We start from the raw sequence: 13,006 nt of genomic DNA, 5'->3' as shown, positions 1-13,006 counted from the left end.
ATCTTTTATTTAATTGTGCCTCCCACTATTTTATCAAATATCATAGCCTTCTACTATAATGAATGAGATATATAAAATATATATCTTAGTGGGGTTGAGATCCTAATTCTTTATAAAGATCTTGTAGTAACAAAAAAATTCTCATGAGTTCATAGATAGAAAATTCTTTTCAATTGCATCTCATGTAATTTCCAACCTTTTCATGGTCTCTAAAATATTAATAGCCTTATGATAATACAACAAACTATAATATTTAAGTTAAGACCCTTCATCACCATGCGGTCAAATTTAAATATAACTGTCCTTGTGGTAACACAACAAAAAAGCGAATCTAAAATTGCTGTAAGCATCTAATATGCACCAAGAATGTATTATATTAGCTTCATAGCAAGTCTTGTGGTAATACAAAAAATTTGCCATAGTTCATGATGTAACATTAACCTAGTATGAAGGAAAGCCCCTAGTAGTATTTTCAACATTAAGATTTTTTCAATTTCAAGATCGCTTAACCAAATTGGTCAGATAAGTAGATGGAGATCCCCACATTGCTTTCTTTAGACACCAATAAATTGATCAAGTCAGTTAATGAAACTAATTAAAGAACCACCTTTAGAACTTTTCTAGACACCAATTGATCAATTGATTAAGAATTAGTTAACCCATAGTTATTATCACTACTACTTAATATAATTTTATTAGGACTTCACTTGGTCTCATGCATATTTTAATATGATCTTATAATATTCAAAAGTAAAACATCCTTTCATGGTTCTTCTTCTTGATTCATACAGGCATCCCTTCCACCATAGTCCTCTATGGTAGGACAGCATTTACTATGTTCTCAAATAGTACTGGGCTACTGAGAATTCAATCTTCTATCACACATGTATGAAATAAACATCTATTCATATCATTATATGAAAACTCAATTATGATTATAGCATAATATATAGCATGTATACAATCAACAAATTAATATATGAACAAACCAAACAAGACCGGCTCTGATACCACTGTAGAGTTATGATGGTACAGCGAAAGCACGGATTTCAAAAATTTAAACTAAAAAATTCTAAACATTAAATCCTAAACCAGAACCTCTTTGATAAAATATTTTTATAACATATTAGAAGGTATATAAAAATACCTGCAGTGCTTTATTCTAATTTTTCAGTAGAACTTCTACCAAGCGTCCACATGTTCGCCCTCTAATGGTGATCCACACAAGACTTTGATCAAGACACCAACTCCTTAATTTGATTCCTCCCTTAAAATTCTTTCTCCAAAAATTTTCTCGAGCACTAGAACTCTCCGACTTCCTTTCTCTCCTCCTAGCCTTCCTATCTCTACTTTTCTTATCTCCTTATCTTCCTTATATCTCTTCCTAGGCCTTTATCCTAAAATCGAACTTGTCCTTACTATTTTAGGATTTATCCTAACAAGGAAAGGAAGAGAATAATTAGATAATAGAGAGAAAGGTGTAAGAAAGAAGAGATAGGAAAAAATATGCATCATAAGAAAGACTGATTAGGCATAAGAATTGACTTAAAATCTTTGGAGATAGCTGGGCCTTCCTTGGCTCAATGCCTGATGCTCGAGCACCATCTTGGAGAAGATCGGCTAATGTATGGATCGATAAGGGATCGAAACCCATGGCCGAGTCAGGGATCGATGTCGCAATTTTGGCTAGGGCCCCTTATCCAAAAAGAGGGGGATTAAAGTCAAGGATGAGAGAACAAGGGGTCATTATGACTATGTACCATCACATGGGACTGTGTAAGGTGTTTAAATATCTCTGATAGCGGACATAAATTCTCTCGATGCGTAGCTAACTATGGAAAGATGGTGATTCGACATGGTGTGTGACTAATAAATAGAGTGATGTGACTGGACAATGGATCCCAGCAGGTCCATATGGGGGATCATTTGGTGTTTCTCAACCTGAGCTCTAGGCGGAGATCATTCATCCGATCCTTGATCATTCTTCGAAGTGGACGACATTATTAGAAATTATGTCTTAAAGTCAATTGATTTATTATAAATAATTAAATTTTGTATATAAATTATTGATCAATGAATAAAAATTATTTTAGCTTTTTCATTACTAGGTGAACATCTTTATTATTAGAACTCTTGTATTGTGATGAAGTCCTTAGAACTATATTATGATCGATAAAAGAGGATTTATCGAATAGTTCTTAAATATATTTACGATCAAATGATACGTCATTAATAGGATGATGATATTTATCGAGTGTAGATTGTTATGTGTCATATAGATTGATTGTCCTCGTAACCAAAAAGTGTAGAGATACTGGTATGGCATACAGATGAGATATAGAAGTACATCGTCATTAAATAAGTGACTCACCTGCTGAGCGCTCTGCTATCAAGAGCAGCTCACGAAATATATGGGCATAAGTATCCCTCAGATTTGAGATCACCATAGTGACTTATAAATAATTCAATATGTTTAAGTATCGGACTACCTGCATTTTTAATGCAGTTATAGAAGGCTACTGAGTACAGTCAAGTACTTACAAAATCTGTATGTGGATCTAGATGGGATTGACACCTCCAAATTATAGGAGTTAATGCATCACTGTATTTCAATTTAGTAAAATCTTGATCAGGATAATCCATGTTGTCGATTTGAAAGATTGAAATACGATGTAGATGACTGTTCTAGGGTTGACGATTAAATCCTAAGTCAGCTTGAGCATTAGAATCAAAGGGATAAATTATGTGGTAACCATATATTGAGATTCTTAAATATTACTTTGCAAATATTCAATCTATCCAGATGTCGGATATCATTACTAGATGGTCACTTCGATTAGTATAGGAAGGAGTTCCTATACTACCGGCTTAGTGTTTGAACCTATAGAGTCACGTATAAAAGTCAAATAATGTAGAAAAAAATTGATTGGATATTTATATATTCAATTTGAAAGTATGAGACTTAATTGAACGTATAGATTAACTTGATTGAGAATTAAGTTATGTCATACAAAATTAAACACTGACTATGTTCAGCTAACACTGTGCATGAGGTACAGATTTGATTTCGGAGATGAATTAAATCAAATTAATGATCCAAATGATTATGGGAGAATGGATTGAGTCCTAATTACTTTAGATCAGATCTAATCTAATTGGATGTAATTTTATTAAGACTTGATTGGATTAATTTATCAAGTTGGATTTGGACAAGAATCCTAATTGGATTAGGATCAACAATCTTTTCGAAATTTGTTCGAATCGGATTCGAATTGATCCAAATTTGATTTGGTGTACTTAACCACCTTTTTCAGACATTCTCTCTCCTTATGGGCTAGTCAAGGTGGTTGAAAATGGGTTGGAAATACCACCCTCCCCTTGGTTGTATGCCATAATGAAAGGAGATACATCTCCTACTCGCATTAGGACTCCTTATATTTTAAGGAGTTTAGATTTGATTCAAACATGGAGTCCTTTTTCTAACACCCAAAGGAGTTTGATTTGATATGGAACCTCTTGTCTATATAAAAAAGGGTGTGAAGAAAGCGAAAATCAATCAATCAAAGGCTTGGTGTGGAGATCCCTTGGTGTGGGTGTCCCCTCTCTCTTAGGCATCACCTAGCACTGGGCATCTCTCTCCTATTGGCATCCTCTCTCCCTTTGTGGTGGCATGTGGGCTGTTCCAAAGACTTGAGATCAGATCTCAAGTGTTTCTCTCCTTTCTCTTTGAAGAAAGAGTTCATCCCTCTCTCCTACAGCGTTTGGCATGCACGTGAAGTAGAGGATCCACGCATTCGGATCTCGTGAAGCATATTGATTAAGGAGCTTCTTCAACCTTGATTATTTTCTATTATGAATTAAGGTGAGAATTCATAAGTATTATAAAAATTTTAATTACTAATATATTCTACCTTTCTAGCATCCAATACGATCGGATGAATTTTTTTTTTTATTGGTATCAAAGCCAACCCTGTATGTTATGATCGTAAAGTCAAATTTTGAATTTTTTTTGATTTTTTATCTAATTTTAAATTATAATTTTTATTATAATTAAATCTTGATTTCTTCTGATATCTCCTGTATATTTTTTATTTAGTTTTGATCAGAGTATCAAATCAAAATCAGCCCTTGAATCTGGAATGCTAAAAATCTATTTTAACAGAATTTTCTATACAGATTTTTATGCTGATTTAATATCTGATTATGCATGGATTTAAATCTATTTTGATATATTTTTTATGATATTATTTTATTAGAAAATTAAAGTTTGAATTAGACTTAGATATAAATATGTTTGATAAAGTTTCAGATCTGATTTCACCATAATATCGATATATGTTTGATCACATCTCTAACCAAAATTTTTTTATGCAATCATACATATATTTAAAATAAATTTTTATATTATTTTAGATTTAAATAAATTATTTTATATGCTGTATAAATTTAGTTTCAGATATGAAATAATGTATATGATGCGATGATCTAATAGAATTAGATGTATAACATGCATGATATGATCATATTCATGTGCATGTCTAGTTTGTTTGATAATTTATATGGTGATGTAATTAGTTTTTGAAATTAGATTTTAGATTTTAGTAGCCTAATACTTAAATTGAGAGAATCATCAAGTCATCGGTCATAAGAGCAAGTAGGATTTAAAGACCCTCTCTTTCTATTCGATGGGGTGCTCTTATGATGTGTAGAGGTACCATTGTGATTCAATCTCATGATAAAGAATAGTGAAAAGAATTCTAAAATTATTTTAATTATGAATATATTTAGATTAGATCTAAAATATTTTATAGTTAATTATAATTTTAGTAAAATAAATTTAGATATAAAAATTAGATTTTATGATCTGAATTGTATGATTACATATGATGTAGAAATCTGAATTTCTATGATACATATGATGTATACATGAAATTGATACATGTTTAATTGTTAAACATAGTATTTAAAAATTAATTTTTGATTTGAAATATATGGTATACTTCACATAAAATCCTAGTAGAATAGTTCTACAAATTGAAACACACGTTTCACACACTAAATTTGAAATTAAGCTTTTAAGGATCTAGATTTGAGAATTGAAGATTTTAAGATACCTTATAAATCGATAGACAATAGATTAGCATGAATCAGATTATCTAACTGGATTAGACCTAGAGTTAGAAATAAATATGGATCAATTAAAGAACTTAATTATATTTAATCAAATCTTGAATTAGATTAGGTCAAAATTTTTCTAGATCAATCTTAATAGTTATAGCTTGATCAAGTTTATATTTTTGACCATACCAATTGGACCATGATCATGGCTCAAAGGTTTGGTCTGAATCCTTTGATTGACTGAATTAAAACTAATCGACCAATTGGTGTCTAAGATAAGTTTGATAATATTATAAGGCAATTCGATTGATGATTTTTAATTGGGAGTCCACTTATCTAGCCATTACGATAGTGTCTAAGGCAAGCCGAGGCAGATCCTCCCACTGATCTCACTTATCTGATCAATTCGGTAGATCATATTTTGATTAGATCACTAATTGATTCGAGCTGAACCATGCTATTTGAAGAAAAAATATCTGATCGGATCGTCAGGATGTAATTTAAAATTTTTTCTATTCAATTAATTTATAACCTTTATAAATTATCTAAATTATAGTATTGAGGATTTCTTTCTAAAATCTAAAGCCTCGCGAGGTCTGAAGGTACACGAGGTCTGAACGTACAGATCCTCTACTTCGGCGCACACCAGGCTCTATAGAAAAGAGGGATGATCTTCTTGGGCATCAATCTTTATAAGGGAAGCGAGAGGTGGTTGAGATCTAATCCCACAGGAAGGAAACACCTTGGATGTGACCCTCACGCCAAGGTATATTTAGCACCTCAAAAAAAAACACATCAAGAAAGGACCCTCCTTTTTGGTGTCGCATATCAAAGAGACAATACTCATAGGTTGGCAATGATTCACAATCATTGAAGATGCCCCTCTTAACTTAATTTGTTCATCCTATTCCTATTTATATGACCAAGCCTAAAATATAAAAGATAGGCATCCACGACATTATCTACATTAGGACGTTTGTTTGGTATGTACATTACACTAACAGACTGTATAAATATCATTTCTTAGTTGTCCACCATGATTTTGACACCATTCATAATAATATCATAGAAATCACTTTATATTGACGATGTAAATCCATCCTTGGCCAAAAGGCCTACAAAAATTATATTCATAAAAAATAGATAATAGTGACAATCACTTAAAATAATATTATTAGAATTGAAAACAAGTTTGACAATTCCTAAAGCCAAAACTGAAACATGACTTTCAGCTCCAATATTCAGGAACCTATTATTGCTTTCAAACTTTCTATTAATCTGAAGTTCCTACAACAAATTACAGATTTGAATCAGACTTTCAATATCCAATACCCAGATAGTAGTATCATAGACATAGAAATCATAAAGTGTTATCATATAAGCATCATGTCCAGCAATCATTTGTTGATTTCTCTTTTTTAGCCAGTTAGATCATGAGAAATAAATATGGAGGATAATTTCTCTTTCAGTGTCCCTACTTCTTCTGAAAGAAATACTCTACCAGACTCGGGTTAACCTAAAACTCATTTATCAGTTCTGTTGGTGCAAAAATTCGCCTGCATCGGAGAAGCTGGAGTCGAGGGAGTCGCGGTCGCTGTCGGGACCTGTAAAGGAAGTCTAAACCAGAGTTGGGGGTACTCCGGCAAGATCCTCCGACGCTCAAGTCAGTTCTCTGCCTCAACAAGAATGGAGTGCTCGAACGAAAATTTTAGCAGAGTTTCGGGATAGAAATTAAAGCTTAGAGAATAACGTATCTGGGGCCCCCCTTTTATAGGCGGAGGGTGCAACAGACTGATAGCGATGTTTGTAACCGTCTAGCAGTGGGCTGCTCGGGGTCAGGAGGAGTTTGTTGTGAAGAATAGTGGAGTGGAATCGTGGCCATCATCGGGACATGCCACGTGGAGTCTGTTGCGGGGAGTGGAGCGACGTCCGTTGTCGTGACTTGCCAGAGGGTGGAGGAGCCATGCGATATCCGTCGCAGGAAGTAGAGCAGAGTAGTGGCCATTACTGTGGTCTGCCAGGGAGTAATGGAGCCGCGCGGGATCCATCGCAGAAAGTGGAGCAGAGTCGTGGCCGTTACTGAGGCCTGCCAGGAAGTGATGGAGCCGCGTGGGATCCATCGCAGGAGGCGGAGCAGAGTTATGGCCATTACTACAGGCTGCCAGGGGGTTCGGGCCTGTCGGTCGAAGCTCGGTTGAGGTGCCTGACGGAGAGAGGTAGCCATCCATCCGAGAGGAGCTCGGATGTTGCAAATCCTGTTGGGTGCCTTGAGCATTAAGGCTACAGGCGAGGACCACATGCCGTGGGAGCTCGGTCAGAGGCTTTCCACAGATGCAGTCCGATTTCACACAGACTTCGACAGAGGGTCGACCGACGGTGGATGCCGGATGGTGCTGGAGAGGTTCATCCGTCGGAGAGGTCCAGCTACTGGATTCCGTGAGCACGGCATTTGCTCGCTTATAGAAGTTCAGTCAGAGTCCGATCTCCATAGAAGTCCGGATGGGGATCATTTGTCGAGTCTCGGTCAAGGCCTGTCTGCAACAGAGATCCGAAAGAAATTCATCCATAATGGAAGCTCAGGTGAAGGCTTACGGTGGGAATCCGGCACGGACCGCTCGTGGTAGAAATTTGAAGTAGATCGTTTGCAGTGGAAACTCGGAGTGGGTCGCTTGCAGCAGAAGCACGGAGTCCGACCCTTGTAGGAGTTCGGGGCGAGATCTACCTGCGACAGGAATTTAGGGTGGAAGTCCGGCTTCCGTAGGAGCCCGGATGAAGTCTACCTGCAATTGAAGTCGGGGATGAAGTCCGGCTCCCGTAGCAGCCCGGACGAAGTCTACCTGCAATTGAAGTCGGGGATGAAGTCCGGCTCCCGTAGGAGCCCGGACGAAGTCTACCTGCAATTGAAGTCGGGGATGAAGTCCGGCTCCCGTAGGAGCCCGGACGAAGTCTACCTGCAATTGAAGTCGGGGATGAAATTTGGCTCCCGTAGGAGCCCGGACGAAGTCTACCTGCAATTGAAGTCGGGGATGAAGTCCGGCTCCCGTAGGAGTCCGAATGAAGTCTACTTGCAATTGAAGTCGGAGACGAAGTCCGGCTCCCGTAGGAGTCCGGACGAAGTCTTCCTGCAGTCAGAGTCAGGAACGAAGTCCGACCCCCATAGGAGTCCGGATGAAGTCTACCTGCAATTGAAGTCAGGGACGAAGTTCGGCTCCCGTAGGAGTCCGAACGAAGTCTTCCTGCAATTGAAGTCGGGGACGAAGTCCGGCTCCCGTAGGAGTCCGGACGAAGTCTACCTGCAATTGAAGTCGGGGGTGAAGTCCGACTCCCATAGGAGTCCGGATGCAGTCTACCTGCAATTGAAGTCGGGGATGAAGTTCGGCTGTCGTAGGAGCCGAACGAAATCTACCTGCAATTGAAGTCGGGGACGAAGTCCGGCTCCCATAGGAGTCCGGACGAAGTCTACCTACAATTGAAGTCGGGGATGAAGTCCGGCTCCCGTAGGAGCCGGACGAAATTTACCTGCAATTGAAGTCGGGGATGAAGTCTGGCTCCCGTAGGAGTCCGGACAAAGTCTTCCTGCAGCCGGAGTCGGAGACAAAGTCTGGCTCCCGTAGGAGTCCGGACGAAGTCTACCTGCAATTGAAGTCGGGGGCGAAGTCCGGCTCCCGTAGGAGTCCGGATGCAGTCTAGAAGGTGGTCGATCATCGTGGAAACTTGGGTGGAGTTTGTCTGTCGTGAAGAATTCGGTCGACACTGGTGGGGGCTTATCCGTCGGCAAAATTTGGGAGTGTTGCGGAGGCTCGACCGCCAGAGAGGTTCGAAAAGATGTCGCCGAAGGTCGGAAGTCGGTAGAATCCCCGGAGGGTCACTCCTGTCATGAACTTCGACTAGGGGGTATTTTTATACCCAACACCAGTCCCCCTACTTTCAAGTTCGAGTTTCGAATGAAGGAAGTATAGAAAAATTTTCACAGCCGAAGTTGTCCCCTTGAATCCTGTGCATGATCGCCCTCAGATATTCTGGCATTTAATGCGCGCGTGCTGGAGTCTTTTCAAATCGGAGCGATCCGAAGGGACCTTTCGGAATTCTCGCTGGAGCGTTGGCCCAGGTACGGCACAGTTATGGCTCTATCAGCTGTTAGCCACTATTAGCTGCCTGCGGTGGCGAGTGGGACACGTGGCGAGCGTGGGTCGGCCTGGGGAGATCCGCGATCATTATAGCGTCGGATCTCAGGGTCTATTTAAACCCGCCTTTCCGCCTTCAGGAGTCTCATTCCGCCTGAGAGTTCTGTCGGTGTCTGCCTTCTCTCCGAGAGCTCTGACCCTCTTTGGCGTCCACCTTGGCCCTAAGCATTCTTCGAGTCATCCCTGTCCTCGCCCCTCTGCATCCTTCGGAGCAATCTAGGTTAGTCCCGAAATTTTCGTTTCTCTTCTTGCCATCTAGGTGCCCTTTCTCCTCCATTTTTTTTCTGCCGCATTCCTCTGGTTTGGTCCCCCGGAAACCTTTCGCCTCTTGTCCCGCCTGATTTCTCTGGGATTTTTAGGGTCTTTGTTTGAAATATCTTTTGGCACCTCCGCCTCTAGTGGTTCCAGGAGTTCGTCCGTCTTAGCCCCCCAGAACCCCCACGCTATAGACGAACCCACATCTAGGGCTGGGCCTCGTCCGATTTTTGCGCCGGGTGTCATTCCCTGTTCTCTGACTCCGGATGAACTTTTACTGATAAGAGTTCAGTATGGAGTTCCTCCGGAGTACGATCTGGAGCTTCCTGATTTCGTCGACCGGACTAGTACCCCCCCACCTGGCCGTTTCTGCCTGTATCAGGAGGCCTTCCGCGCTGGACTCCGGCTTCCGCTTCCACCCTTCGTCGTCGCCCTTTTCTATTTTTTAGACATTTCTTTAGCTTCAGTTGCGCCGAATTTCTTCAGGTTTTTGATAGGGTTCCTCTCCCTTTGCCACGTAGTCGAAGTTTAGCTATCTCTTTCTTTGTTTAGATATTTTTACACCTTCAAGTGCCACCCCTCGACGAAGGACTGGTGGTATTTCTCCCCCCAGTTTAGCAAGAAGGGGTTGCTGAAAGGTGCTCCCTCTTCAATCCACAACTGGAAGGGGAAGTACCTCTTCGTCCAATGCCCGACCTTGAAGCTGGGATTGCCCCCTTGGGGCTCCCTAAGGGACTCTGTCCGCAGGGCTCCTAACTTGGGGGAGGACGACCTTCAGGCCATCCGAAAACTTCTTAGTTACTCAACTCCTTCCCTTCCCAACCTTCTGAAGGAGCAGTTTTGTTCAACATCGGCTTGAGCCCCCTGGACCCTGCGAGTATCCCATCTTTCCCTTCCTTTTCTTTTCTCCCGCTCTTCTTCTCTCTCTCTCTCTTTTTTTTTTTTTTTACACGTCACTTCTTCCTTTTTCGTTCCATTACTGATCTCTTTTCTTCTCCCTTCTTTATTTCTTTTTTTTTCAGGAATGGACGCCGAAGCAGCACGGATGCTCGTCAGGGGCCTCAAGGCTCACAAAAGAAAAGGCATCGTGGCCTCCGGATCGGCAAAGAAGGCCAGAATGGAGGAGACGAGCTCGACCACGCCTGCCCAGACGACCCTCACGGTCGACGTTCCTTCAGACGCCGAACCTCCGGCTCCCCGGACCTCTTCAAAGAGTTCCCCCGCTGAGGCTCCCGCTTTAGGGGTCCGCTTCGAGGAGGCGCCAGGGGTTGAGAGGGGGAGGAGAAGGAAGTCGGTGGTCCGCAGGGTGAGTAGCCGCTGAGCCGCCATCGAAGAGTCTCTTGGTTTCGAAGGAGAGCCGGGGGAGAATCCCTTTAATGACAGGGACCTGATAAAGCGACTGATCGACGGTTGCATCCTGCCCGAAGTCGTCTAGAGGATTGATCGCACCGATCCCGAACAGTGGATTTGAGACTCCCTAGGATCCTTTCTCGAGGTAAACAGATTCACTTTCCTCCTTCCCTTCGCACTTCTATTTAATTAGCTTCTCAACCTTCGTTCTGACCTCCTAGCCACCCTTGCAGATCGGGCACCAGCTCCTTGCCAATATCGAGGTGACGAACCGGACGAGGAGAGATGCCATCCAGGCGGAGGAGAGTCACCGGGCCGAAGTTGCTCGCCTCAAAGAAAAGGCTGCCGAGGTAGTCATCCTCCAAGAAGCCCTGGAGAAAGAAAAGCAGACCTCGGAGGAGACGGTGAGGAAGGCAGAGGCCGAGGTCACAAATTTGACGAAGCAGATTTCGGTCCTGGTCTCGAAGGCCACGGTTCTAGCGGTGGAGGAGTTCAAGGCCTCTGCAGAGATGAGAGACCTGAACGTCAAGTTCGGCCAAGAAGCATTCATCAAAAGATTCGAGCTCTGTCAAGAGAAGGTGGTCAAGAAATTTTTCGAGCTCGACCTCAGCTTCTTGGACGAGGCGTCTGAAGATGAAGCTGGTCCCTCTCCCACTGCTACTGCCACGCAGCCCCCCTTTCGGGAACATCGAGCTCCCCAACTCCTATTTCAGAGGTCTGAGACCTCTGACTTTGTATTTTTCTTTTATTGTAATTTTTTTTCCTCACGTCTTTAAGAAATATTCAATCAATAAAATTGGGTTTCTCCTTTTGGAGGACTTCTCTACTCTGCTCCCTCTTTTTTTTTTGTTTTGCTTTCTACAATGAGACGCGCCTTGATGCTTTTGTCTCTCGATGGCAGTATCCTACCGAAGCGCTTCCCCTGCTGCAGGAGATTTCGTTGAAGTCCACGATCCAACGTCTGAGGAAGAAAGTTTGTCATTTAACAAAAGAGGCGAAGGAGATGGAGGGTGAACTTCGCAAGTTGAGGGAGAGCCACTCTGAGGCCACCACGGAGGCCACCTACTTTCGAAACCTCCACGTGAAAGGGATCATGGAGTACAGCCGGAGGAAAGCAAACTTTGAGAAAGAGCTCGAGGAACATAAGAAGCGCGCCAGCGATCGATCTTGGGCCCAAGCTGCCAAGATCAACTCTCTCAGAGTGGAGCTGTCGGCTGCACAGGAGAGGATTAGCCAGTTGGCAGGAAGCTCGTCTCGGCCTTCGACTCGGGCCAACAGCGATCGGGAATGGTCGAAGAAGTTCTCCGACCTTCAGCAACAGCTCCAGGATGTCAAGGCGAGCTATAACGCGTACCAGGCCGGCTGGTGCAACCAGGTGGACGACTATAGGGGGAAGCTCAGGATGGCGACCGACGAGGTTGCCCGCCTTCAAAGGCAGCTAGCTGAAGGGGCTCAGTTTGCTCCCGTTCGGGATCCCGACGAACTCCAATCTCTGAGAAGAATCGTGGAAGAGCTATCTGTCACCCTTGGGGAGGGGAAGGCCGAACTACAGCAATTAAAGATCCAGCTGGTATACGAGCAGTGGGTAGTCAAGGACGCAGAGGCAAAATCTGAGGTCCTGAGAAAAAGGCACCGAGAGGTGGAGAACGAAACCCAGCGGCTTCATCAGAGATATATGGAAATGCTAATGAGAGAGAAGGAATTGGAAGAAGAAGTCAAAAGCTTAAGGCACTCCCTGATGAGGGTCGAAGCCGAAAGTTCGAAGTCGGAGGAAGTCGGGCCCCTTTAGGGCTCTTTTTGTCTTTCGTCCCTCTAAGTGTCTTCTTTTGCCACTTGTCTGTTTGTTGTCGTTGTTGTTATTGTTGTTGTTATTGTTGTTTCTTTTTTTTTTTTCGGCCTTCCAGGCTCTATAACGCACATTTTGCTAATGAAATGAAAAGGTCTTTGTTATCTTACCCGTACGTCGTGTTGAATTATCGTGCGTCAGACTTCTTTCATTTCTGTCCCGTGCGATGTCGATATTGTTCGAAGGTTCCTTATTCATCTTTGTATTAGGTCATCATTACCGAGTTTCTTGTACTTTTGATTGGTTCGGCGTC

The sequence above is a fragment of the Elaeis guineensis genome, chromosome 15 (genome assembly GCF_000442705.2).
Source record: "Elaeis guineensis isolate ETL-2024a chromosome 15, EG11, whole genome shotgun sequence".
NCBI classification, from domain to species: Eukaryota; Viridiplantae; Streptophyta; class Magnoliopsida; order Arecales; family Arecaceae; genus Elaeis; species Elaeis guineensis.
The sequence above is the reverse complement of the archived record's forward strand: the minus strand, read 5'-3'. Positions refer to the sequence as shown.